Source organism: Mirounga leonina, unplaced genomic scaffold (assembly GCF_011800145.1).
Source record: "Mirounga leonina isolate KUSES-001 unplaced genomic scaffold, KU_Mleo_1.0 Mir_152, whole genome shotgun sequence".
In the NCBI taxonomy this organism is placed as follows: Eukaryota; Metazoa; Chordata; class Mammalia; order Carnivora; family Phocidae; genus Mirounga; species Mirounga leonina.
Window position 1 is genome coordinate 8,307,276 of NW_023270380.1, and position 12,348 is coordinate 8,319,623.

The 12,348-nt window shown below is 41.4% G+C and overlaps 1 pseudogene; it reads right to left on the minus strand.

The window, feature by feature from the left end:
• Positions 1-4,632: 4,632 nt before the first annotated feature.
• On the minus strand, positions 4,633-5,158 carry LOC118012855 (annotated as a pseudogene).
• Positions 5,159-12,348: the final 7,190 nt, after the last annotated feature.

Sequence of the window (12,348 nt, forward strand, 5' to 3'; positions counted from 1 at the left end):
CCCATCTGATAAATAAACACCTGTTGTACATTCTGAAGGCAGCGTGGAATGGTCAGCTGGGAGCAAATATGCTGCAATCCATCCACCCCTCTTCTGGGTATATGTCTATAAGGACCTGCTCACACACATCCATAAAGAAAAAGTCCAAGTTGCAGAATTGTGTGTGGTAGTACGAAGGAGAGGCTACATCCCAGAAAATGATGCTGAGTGAGAAAAAAACCAGAATGAGATCTATAGTAAAATGTGCATAAATCAGATATATATTCCATGTCCATATATTTTACAAATTCATTTAAATCTTTTAAATATATTAGGCATGTACCTCTGTCTGGGAGGTTTGGGAGACATGAACAGATGAAAAATGAATGAACAAAAATATTTCCCAGGCAAGAAGTACATCTTGCATGAATGCATGGAGATTATCTGCAGTGAATTGAGGAATAGGATTTATTACAACTTTTGTATCTGAGGTCACAAGAAAGAACAGAGGGGAGAAAGGAAGAGAGAGGGAAAGAGGGAAGAGAGGGAGAAAAAGGAAGAAAGAAAGTTCTGTAATAACACATGAATGTATTCTTTGCAGAATGAGATGAATTGAAAGATGCCAAACATGCCCTGAGGGATTTTACAGTTTACTGAACAGTTAACAGGAAGGTCCTATATATTCATTGTCTTTGCTCCCTTGCTCTTGCCTCCCTGTTTCCTTCACATAAAAGAAACCACAAATAATCCTCTATCAATCATTACTGAGAGGGAAAGGGAAGGATATAAGAGATATATATGAGTCTAACGTTGAGCCTTTTCTTGAGAAGTAGGTTTTGTCATTTGCCAATACACAGCTATTCTAGACGTGCTGTTACATTTTCCAATTCACTAAAAATTCTGGCCAACATTTGTCATTTATGGCATCTAAAGAGTATATTTACCCTATTAGAGAGCATGTCCATGTACAGCTCAGAACTAAAATAACTGAAAACCAGACGTCAGCTTGTTTAGAAAAGTTTAAAACACAAACTACATGCTTGCAAGCTCCACCATACAAAATGAAAACCAGGGGAGGAAATTATTTGGAAAATTCATGTAGAAAACGTGCTGGAGGGTGTAGTGCCCTGTCCTTATCCCCCTGCAGGGCAAAGATACTGGTTTCCCTGTGGCTGGGAGATTATTAAAATCACAATGAATACTTTATTCCAGGCTTACTAACAGTGTTCAGGGAGACAATACCCAATATCCGAATAGTTAATACCCAATTGCTCAGAGTCTCTCAGCTGAGGTCTTCTTGAGGACTTGCCTTGGCTAAAGGGAGCTGCCTGTCCCAAGTGAGGTACCCCTCCCTGGATCTGCCTGCATCCAAATGCCTGGTCCTTGAGGGCCAGGTCCCCATGCCTCAGGGAAGAGCAACTCGGAGGGACCTTCCCAGCTCCAGAGTCTACTATGGGATGGATCTGCTGAGGCCTTTGTTGAAGCTGGGCATCCCAGTTCAGCTTCCTCCTCTGCCCAATCTCTCCCTCCCAGGTGTATGTAGATCCTGAGCACCTGCCCCATTACAGCTCCTGCATCTGACTCTCTATGGCAGTCTGTTTCCTGGGGGAACCCGAACTAAGATTGCAATAGAAGGGTTTCCCAATGAAGACAAACACTTGAGATGACATGGTGTCCTTTACCAACACGGCCACACTCACTACCTTCAGTCTGCGAAGTAATAATAATCACAATCATAACAATGATTCCATTCATAATAGAGTGCCTTCTTTGTGTCTGATACCATATTAAACAAGGGAATTACAGAGACCAATAAGACATGGCTCTTGGCCTGGAGAATCTTGGAACAAGTGAATTTCTGGACAATTATTAAACCTGAAATTTCCTTTTATCTATGTATATATGTTTTTCTTTTGACTATTCTTATTTAGTTACAAGAATGTTGAGACAGTATCTGGAATATACTAGTAGGTTTACAGCCTTCTTTTAAAGACTGGAATCAGTGGAGAATATAATACAAAAATCTCGTATTTATATTACCTGGAGTAGAAAATCTAGCATTTATTTATTTTTGCCACCCATGACGTGCTTTCAAATTGCTTTTCATTCAATGAGGCTCTGTCAGCTTAGGTTGCTAAGACACAGGCAAATCTTCCAGGGAGCAAAATATATATCAGGGATGAATAATTCAGAGGTGATCAGGTTGAAATATTTTTATCAGGTTTTCTTCCTAAAATTTAGCACTTTGAATGCAGTGCATTCCAGAAGAGAATTCTATTGACTTTCCGAAAAATTGTTAATGAAAGTATCTTTCTGGGAGATAAAGAGGCAGAAGACCTTATGGAATTTATAATCAATCTGGTTAAAGGAAAAAAAGAAGATGTAACCTAGAAAATTCAGAATACAGTTAGGAAACAGTACATGATAACATATATAATTATATGTATAATTGTTATATATATCATGTATAATATATAGTTCTATATTGGAAGTGTTAACTTTTAAAAATATACATAAGGTCAAACATAGAACCAGGTCAGGTTATCAATAGAATAGATAATAGATCGATGAATCCCAGAAACCCCTGAAAAAGGATGTAGGATGAGATCGTTCTCACTTCAGAAACTACAGGTGATAAAGGTGATGGTAGACATGGCTGAGATAACTGGTCATTACAGTTAAGGGGACCTAGGGGAAAGGATGGCACAGGGGGGACAGGGAGGAAATCTCTGAAATGCAGGAGTTCATTGGCATGCTTCAGAGGACTCCCTTGTCCTATGGCAACCATGACAACAAAGGGCACAGGCCCCTCGGGAGTGAAGGTTTTGGTCATCCTACTCTGCAAGGGACAAGGACCAGCTGAAGTTTCTGCTGACAGCAAAGGAACATGGAATGGGTAGGAAAAAAAGCAACAACTTTGTAAATATTATGACCACACACCTGGTTTCAGAAACAAGGATTAGAGCAGTAGGAGTATTTCTTCCTTCTTTTGCTGTGAATATATTTGCATATATATATATTAACAGTTCTTTTCTTTTCCTTCTATCTAACATGAGATGCATTAATAGGGATAATCTTATATTGAAGATACCAGATGTCAGAAAGAGAGTGATGAGTGTAGGGACCACTTGGGCAATAAAAGTTACTTAAGAAATAGCAGGTGCAAGGACACTCAGACCCCCCTCTGTCTCCTGAAAGCAGGAAACAAATCTCCCATACTGGTCCATGATAAACCACTTACTGTAATAAATGTAGTCCAATCCTATACATTTTCAGGCATCCCTAGACAAATGTATCACAGTGAAAAAATATGGGTGTCCCTACGACACCTTACATAAAATAAAAACTATTAGTAAATTTCAGAAAGTAGTAAATTCATCTGTCACTTAAAATACCCACATACCCGGGCGCCTGGGTGGCTCAGTTGGTTAAGCGACTGCCTTCGGCTCAGGTCATGATCCTGGAGTCCTGGGATCGAGTCCCGCATCGGGCTCTCTGCTCGGCAGGGAGTCTGCTTCTCCCTCTGACCCTCCTCCCTCTCATGCTCTCTGTCTCTCATTCTCTCTGTCTCAAATAAATAAATAAAATCTTAAAAAAAAAATACCCACATACCCTTGTTACAAAGGCAGAGTAAATGGTTTATAAAATGTGATTTTATTTTATGTAACTCTGCTGTTTCACAGGGCATAACATTTTCACAACATTTTTGTAAACCACATGCAGTAGTGGCCCAACCCTCCACATGGCCATCGCTGGACAAACCAGATACTCTCAGAGGGCACACATCTGCAGGGAAAAATACTGAAGTTTCAGAGGTGGACTTGTGTGCCTTATTTCCCATTTCTAGTGTATTAGGAAATGACATGCCCTTTAATTTGCCAAAAGCAAGGCTTGTATTCTGGTAGCACCATGCTAATTCTTTCACAAGGTAAAGCGAATACCGAATACTGAATACCGGAATGATAAAGACAGGTTGTCAACATTAAAAAAAAAAAAAAAAAAGGTTGTCAACTTTAACAACAGCCAATGAAGTGTGAATAAGGAGACATCCTGTTGTCACAGACAGACAAGACCTCCCTAATATACAGGAGGCTTTTCAGTTTGTGACTCCCAGGCCAGAAATGTCAACTGCTTTTCCATTCAATCTAATGCTTCTAGATTCCCACTAAAAATAAATACATGAAAAGCACAGAAAAGTTGCTTACTGAAAGGAAGTCCTAAAGAAGAGGAAAGAAGAGAATGTAGAAATTACAAAGTTATGTAGGACACTCTTTAAATGCAAATTAACCATCTTTCCATACCTTGACAGTAATATAAAACATAGACAGTTGCCGAACTGGTTCAGGTACTTTAATACCAGATGCATTTTTAGTCCCGTACACGAAATGCTTGGACGTTATTTGTGTTTATATGAAATGAGGCCAATAATACTTTTCTACTGCAGTAATTGCACACCAGGAAGGACAAGACAAACCGAAATCAAGGAATGGAGTGTCCCCAAGCCTGCAGAGTGAAAAGTCTATTTACACAATTGACTCCATACACCTGAATGGGTTCCTTCACTATAGGAAATCCATGCGGAATAAGAAATGGAGAGGTATAGAAAGGTTTCTAGAGGGGAAGAAGGATGTCCCCCTTCCCACCCCCCTGCATTTAGTTTTCTGCCCATTCTGCTTCTTCACATTCTTCTCCTGCACTGTCTGCTGTCATAGATGTGGGTTGTCGCTAAGAGACTGCATGAGGAGGGTACTGTCTTTTATGCCTTCCTTCGGTGTATAAGTTCTCTGATGGCCTCCTAGAAAGCTGTTTTAGTCCGTGTGTAGGCAAGCTCTGGGTTATTAGGGAGCTCCTAGTAAAATACAGAAAAGTGAAGAGCCAGCCCCAAGCAGAATGGTGTGTGGGTGGTGTCTCTTTCTGACTTATATCAAATGCCTATTGGTTAATTGCTTGGGAATTAGCTATCATTTGTTTTTGATTATCACCACATGCAACTTCAGCTAGCTACTGGGAGTAAACTCTTTTCATTTTTAGATGCAAGACATTCCTCTGGATTAGTTGCATTGGCTACTCAATACCGAAGGATTCCAGTTGGGGTGCAGATAAATCTCAGCAGAGATGATGATGATGCTTTCTTTCAGTAATCCTTAATCAGCTGCACCTTCTTGTTGGGGGTGGCCATCCTCGAGGGTCCTTCCAGGTTCACCTGCCCCTTCCTGCTCTGGACCAGCTGGGTCTTCGTCGTGGCAGGCTGGGGGTGGGCTGGGGTGGCAAGAGGGGGGCACCCAGGGTGGGGGCACCATCAAGATGGGGGTGAGCCCTCTTCCAGAGCCCATCACTCTGGTCTGCTTTTGGCTCTACAGGAGGATCCTTCCCTCTCAGACCCGGTGTTTTTTAAAACATTTTGAAAATCGTTTCATGAGTGTCTTCCAGATAGTGAAAAGCCAAGCTGAGGATAGAGGATGGAATTAGGTAGTAAATGTGTATGAGTAAATAAAAAAATTAGTATATAAATTTTACTGAAACCTGTTCAAATGTGTGTGTTCAGGGATTTTATTTATTTGAGAGAGAGAGAGAGGGGCAGAGGGAGAGGGAAAAGCAGACTCCCCGCTGAGCAGGGAGCCCCAGGCAGGGCTCGATCCTGGGACCCCAGGGTCATGACCTGAGCCGAAGGCATGAAGGCAGATGCTTAACTGAATGAACCCCCCCAGGGACCTCCAAGGGCGTGTGTTGTTTTTTAAGAGATGATCAGAATAAAACCCTTTGATGTGTGCTATTTGGGCAGAAGATGAGATGCTGTGAGGGAGTGACCTGTGTGGATCTGCAGTGGGCAGCATTTCATATACAGGGGATGGTCTGCAGGGGCTGAGGCAGGTGTGCCTGGAGGTGGCGATGAAGCCATGGTGGGGACAGAATGAAGGAGGAAGACAGTGGCCAGTGTTAGATGGTGAGGAGCCAGTTCCTGTGAGGCCTTGCAAGCTCTTGAAAAGACTTTGGCTTATATTTTGAGTGGGGTAGAAAGCTATCAGAGGCAGACAGTACCCCTAAATCTCAGTCTCTGTGGGAGGGGTTAGAGGAGTTAAAGGATCTGACATCGGCTTACACGTAGCTGCTATCTTGAAGAAAACAAAATGAGACTTTAGGGAAGCAAGGGTAGGAACCGGGAAGCCAGGCTGGAGCTGTTGCATAATGCGGGTGGAGGTGATGATGTCTTAGACCAGGGTGGAAGCCCCCGTGATGGAGAGACGGGGGCGGCGCTTGGATAGATTCCAAAGGTTGAGACGAGGATTTGCCGCAGAACTGGATGCGGAGTCCGAGAGAAGGCGCCAACTCAAGGATGAATCCCAGGTATGGCCTAAGCAAGTGCGGGAACGGCATAATCAAGGTGGCACCACCCAGGAAGGGCTGGTCCAGGGTTAGGCCCTTCCACAGAGTCACCTTCTTTGGCCCGTTCAACATGCCTGTGGTTTGTCTTATTTCTTGCACTTTGAGAAGAGGAAATAGAATCCCAGAGATAGTGAGTCAATTCTCTCAAGACGGCACAGCTAGCTAGTAAATGGCCGTCTTCATTTGGGTTTCCCTGAAAACAGAGCCAGGGACAAGGACGTGGGTACAGGTGGTTTATTTGAGCAACAAATGAGACCCAGGAATAGGAGTGAGGGACTGGGGTCAGGAAGAGCCGATGTAAGTGTTTGTTACTGAGTTTGTGGGTTCTGATGGCTCCTCGAGGCCTTTAGAATGACTCCCTGAATTGTCCCCGCAGAGGATTCATCCATCTGCTTGGCTCCCAGGGGCAGGATAACGGATTATAATCAGCGAATCTGGCTCCTGAGTGTAGCTCCCCTCCAGGTCAGTTGCACACCTTGTTTAGCATGTACCCCCACCTGAATCCTGGGAATAGTGCAGACTGGGGAATCAAGGTGATGACCTAGAAAATGGTTTGTTAGAAGGAGTTCCATTCTGGGACCCCTGGGTGGCTCAGTTGGTTAATCATCCTGAGACTCTTGATGTCAGCTCAGGTCCTGATCTCAGGGTCTTGAGATCAAGCCCCACATCAGGCTCCGCACTCAGAGGGTAGTCTACTCCAGATTCTTTCTCTACCTCTTCCTCTGCTCCTCTCTCTGCACTTGTGAGTGCTCTCTCTCTCAATCAAAAAACAAAACAAAACAAAACAAAAAAACAATGGAGCTCCATTCTGAATGTCTCTGAGGTATCCCCTTGCCAAGTCACCTTTATCTCCAGCTCTCAGTTTCCTCACCAGTAAATGAGGAGCAAGGGGATGACCTGCAGTATCCTTGTGATTCCAATATCCTTGGCACTTCTGATGGGTGTGCAATCCTAACCAATGTATCTTTGTGGTGACAAAGAGGAAATTCCCAAGGTTTAAACAAACCCAGGCATTTTCTGAGTACTCTTCTCTATGCGGGGTGCTGCATTCCTGGGGAAATCCATGCATAATCATGTGAATGTTTCCTATTGTTTCTGCAAGTTCACCTTCTTGAAAGCAAAGCCTGTAACAGCTTCAGCCCCCTGTATTGTGAAAGTGACAAAAGCAATTGGGATGATGCCAGAACTTTTAAATGCTGATTATAATCTGTATTTGGGTACACACTTCTTTAGCTGGAGCCAACATTTTCTCTTTAATGATACAAACCTCCAGCCAGAAAACAAGCATAGAAAAATATTCCTTCTTTTTTCTCCCATTTTACTCAGCTATAATCTCTGTAATTATTTTTGTGATTCTGAACATTAATCTGTTGTATCAGGGACTAGAGGTCAGGATGGCAAAACAGCATACCATTTTCATAAAGGTTATCAGAGAAAACTGCAATGGGTTCACACACGACAGCCTTTAGTATATTGGCATGATAATGATTGTAATATATTATTTTCAGTTAGCACCTTAAGCCAAGACATTGTCATCACCCAAGCAGGTTGAATCTGTGGGCTATTGAGTGTAGAATATGTTGTACTAAAAGCTTCGAGGAATGTTAGTTTCTTCGGTTTAATTTCTAAAAGACAGCTCAGACATTTACTTGACAGGGGAGATGGCTAAATCCAGTGAAGCAAGAAACAGTTATGTATGTTTTAAAATGCAGAGGAAAGATGGATCAATGATCTCTTTGTTATTTGGGCATAATCTTATCCCATAACTGATGCCTTTGTTCCATTTCTTTTCCCATCAAGATTTCACGTGAAAACCTGCTCTACAGTGCCGCTTGCCAGGGCCAACATAAAATTGTAATTAACTGTCATGTATTGGTGAAAAGGGAGTGAAAGCATGTTTCCCTTAAAATATTCAGAGATTTCGAGAGGTAAGCAGTATGATTTCCCATATAAGTTTGGGGCAGGAGAGTGGTCTGAGCAGAATGGTGTTTTGTTTCTGGCGCCAAAAGCACTCTGGAGCAGTGGAGGAGGGAGACCCTCTCTGGATCTGGCCTTAAAATATTTGGGGCCAGAACTTACTATTTCCTCTCAATAACTATAATATTGGAAAAAGGTGTTTTTTTTTGTAAAGGGTGAGGTTTTTCTAAATGTGAGGTTTCTTTCTCTTTCTGGTGATTGATGATGGAGATGGTTGTACAACAATGTGAATGGGCTTAATGCCACTGAATTGTACACTTAAAAATGGTTAAAATGGTACATTTTATATTATGCATATTTTACCATAATAAAAAACATTTCTTTCTCTATATCTTTTTCCAAACAACAAAATAATGCAACAATATATGAGAACTGAGTTAGATTAAACCTATTTGAAATGCAAGAGATGGAAATTTTTATCTATTTAAGCTTAAAACTTGTCATTAGGGACTGAATTTTATGCAGTATCTCGCTTTTTTATAATTGGGGTATCAGTTTCTCTTCCAATGTTATGTTCTTATGCTGTGTGTTATTATAAAGATTAAAACCCTAACACGTTTTCTTCTTCTTCTTTTTTTTTTTGAGAAGAAACTAACCCTTGTTTCTTGGAAAGAAGGAAAGCCCCTGAGAAACACTTTTCTGGTTTTTACTCCAGAGGAGTAGATATAGATTGTGGGGCTGGGCAAAATAAACAGAGGTTAAAATCCTGATATGACCATAAACTGTAGGATGAATTCAGTTATCTAATATTTAAATAACTAGTTAAGCTGATGAAGATTCCTGAGAAATGCAAGAGGACCAACTTTGGATAGGGATTTGAATATTTTGTTGATATTTTAAAATTACAGTAATGTCTTTGTTTATAGGCATCATTTTTTATTCACTCAGAGGAAAATACTAAAATTTATTTGCTAATATTAGTGATGTATTTTTCGTATTTCTTTTGTCAGTGAGCATCATTTAGTTCTTGGCAACCCAAAGGAGAAATGCTTACAGTACCACCAGGTAGAGAGCAAATTCTTCTTCCTAATTGTAGAGTCAGTCATCCCCATCCAGAGTCAAATTGTTTTCTCATTGAGATTCATGGTCTTTTAATTTTGAATTTGAAGCAGAAATCTGCGGTCTAATCAGTGCACTGTCTTCATCTGGAAACCTTGTCTTCTCTGGAAAATGTCTTCTCTCTACAGTTTTTTGAGGACCAACATGTTCTTTTAAGTCTTCATTCCCCAACTACAGTGGATTGGCCCAGAAGTAGATAGCTGCCCTGATTTTGACTACAGTTCATTGGCTCATGGTAGGCAACTGACCCAGGAACGCTTCTGTGGGAGTAGGAAAGAGTCTGTTTTTTCACAGGATGGGGTGTGTGGTGGTGGAAATGAAGATATGGAAAGCGTTCTGATGACTGAGTCGCAAGTTTCAGCCACCCTGAGACCTGTCCATCTCCTCATTGAGACTACACTATTCTTTCAGTTATAACCCAGTTTCCTTCCATCACATTCCTGTTTGCGAAAGCAGTATTTCAGTTGACTTGGTTCTGGCACTTGCAAGTAGCAGTCTTGACTAATTCAAAGGCACACCCTCCTCAGATAGGTAAATGAATTTTGGAATCAGAGTCCTTAGTCTCTTTTGTACCATGATTGGCCATCCTTGGAAAAATCTAAACATTTCTTATTTGTACGTCCTTTGGCCAGATACCTAGACTCATAGTGCCGACCCCTCATACTGGAGAAAGCCCTTTCGGTCTTGTGGATAGGGTAGCATGGGTGGTGAGGATTTCAGTCTCTGCTATTTTGGTTTCTAAGAATGGCAACAAGAATTAAGTTACATAAAATTAATTTTACAACAGGCAGAAAAGTAGCTTCATATTTTGACACAATCACTCAGGGTCTATTAAGTCCTAGGTTGTTGTTTTTTTTTTTTTTTGGTCAAGATTTAGAAATAGAAGCAAAGGCATTTTTATAGCCCCAACATGTTGAAAATGCTCCAGTTTTTGAACAGCTAAAAGGCAACTAATGCTGTATTTTTCAACCACTGTCATTTTAAGATGAATGCTCTTAGGATGAGTAGTGATTTTCAGTCCAGAAAGAAAAGACCTCTTTTAACTTTGACCAAAAAAAAAAAAAAAAAAATTCAAAGGTAATTTTTGGTCTGTAGAAAGGAGGTGATATGCTATAAGTTTCTTATAGGCCTTTAAAGTTTGGGCATAAAGACTGACCTCTACTGTCCAGGATCCCTCACAGAAGCAGGATCCGGGAGGTGAGTCTCCTGGAGCTACTTCTCAGGGAGCTCCACCCTGGAGCCTCTTTTTTGTCAACATTAAGTGTCATCTCAAGACCAATTTGGGCTTTTCAGAATGGCAGTTCTTAAGGTCTTTGATAATTAGATGCTGTAAGATATTTAATTGAAACAGGTTAGCAAATAGGCAAAAAATAAAACACAATATTAAAACAACTTTTATTAACAGTACATGGGAACAACAGGATCTCATTGTGCCTACCAATTACATAGGTTTCTTCTCTTAAAAGCTGCCATAGGAGGGTTTCTTTCCTCAAAATTTGCTATGCTTTGAGACATGACCTGGGTACACTGGCTACCATTGTTTGGACAGGGGACCTGGACCCGCCATCGTGCAGGCATCCTAAGATGAAGCACAGGGATGTTTAGTGTGGGAAATCTTCCAGCAGTATGCTCTGTGTTGAAAAGAAACTGATGGACTAAATCAGGTCTTCTTTCTTTGGGATTTGGAATGTGAGACCCAAGAGCATGTAGCAGTTCAGCATAGTGAGGTTGAAGCTGTGGTAGCTGCAGGGCCACTAGGAGAGGACACATGGGGATAGGCTGGGTCATGGGGCTGGAAGACCGACTCTGGTCAGGAGCAGGGTTTGTGGGCTCCTGGCTCTCGCTGTATCCTGACTGATTCTCCTGTGATGCATAACATCAGGGAGCCCAACTTACAAGAAGGTTTTCTCACTTCCCTAAATATTCTTATACTAAGTTATCTAACATTAAGGTGTCTTGAGCAAATCTATCCCGTAGAATCTGAAAGAGGCTGGCCAAGAAAATAACGCACATAGTTTATTACCAACCACTTCCTACCATGCTTCTAGAGGGAGAGAAATAGTAGAATCAGTGAAATCTATTATTTTCAATGGAAATTAATAACAAATAGCACATATATGTATAATATTCAATGGCAGGCACTATTCTAAAGATATAAATTTATTTACTCCTGATAACCCATCCCTATGAGGAAGGCACTATTATTACCCTGATTTCATAGATGAGGAAATTTGACCACAGAGGGGTTAAGTGACTTGCACAAAGTCACACAGTTGGCCAATGGTAGGGGTGAGCCTGATAGAGGGCTCAATCCCATGACCTGAGATCATGACCTGAGCCAAAATCAAGAGTTGGATGCTTAACCAACTGAGCCACCCAGGCGCCCCATGAAGTTAACTTTTTCTTAAGTAATGCAACTCAACTAAGAAAAATTACTCAACTGAAGAAAGATAAAGAGTTTGTTTCAAGTTTCTAAAATCCTCATGCCCTGAGAACTGTCAGGTCATAGATTTGGACACTTATAGGTAAAATAAGTATCAGAAAACTAATTTATTTGGGAAAACAATGTATCCAGCTAAAACATTACATTTCTTAGCTCCCTCACTCCATACCCCTACCTAGAGGTGGTCAATGAGATGTAAGTAGAAAAGTCCTTGGATAAGACTCGTGGGGAAGTATGCAAAGGCAACTAACTGACTTATGTAGGAGGCTTTCCTCTTCTTGGAATGTAGAGGTGATGCCTGGAATGTCAGCAACCATCCTGTGCTTGTGGGGCAAACTTGAGTAGAAGCTAAAAACTAAGGATGGCAGAAAGATGAAGCAGCCTGGGCCCCAGATGCAGCTACCCTAATAACTCTGTACTGCCTACTACTACTCTTGTTCACAAGAAAAGAGGAAGCTTCTATTCACTGGGTCACTTTTCTTTGGTCTCCAATTCTTATAGGAAAA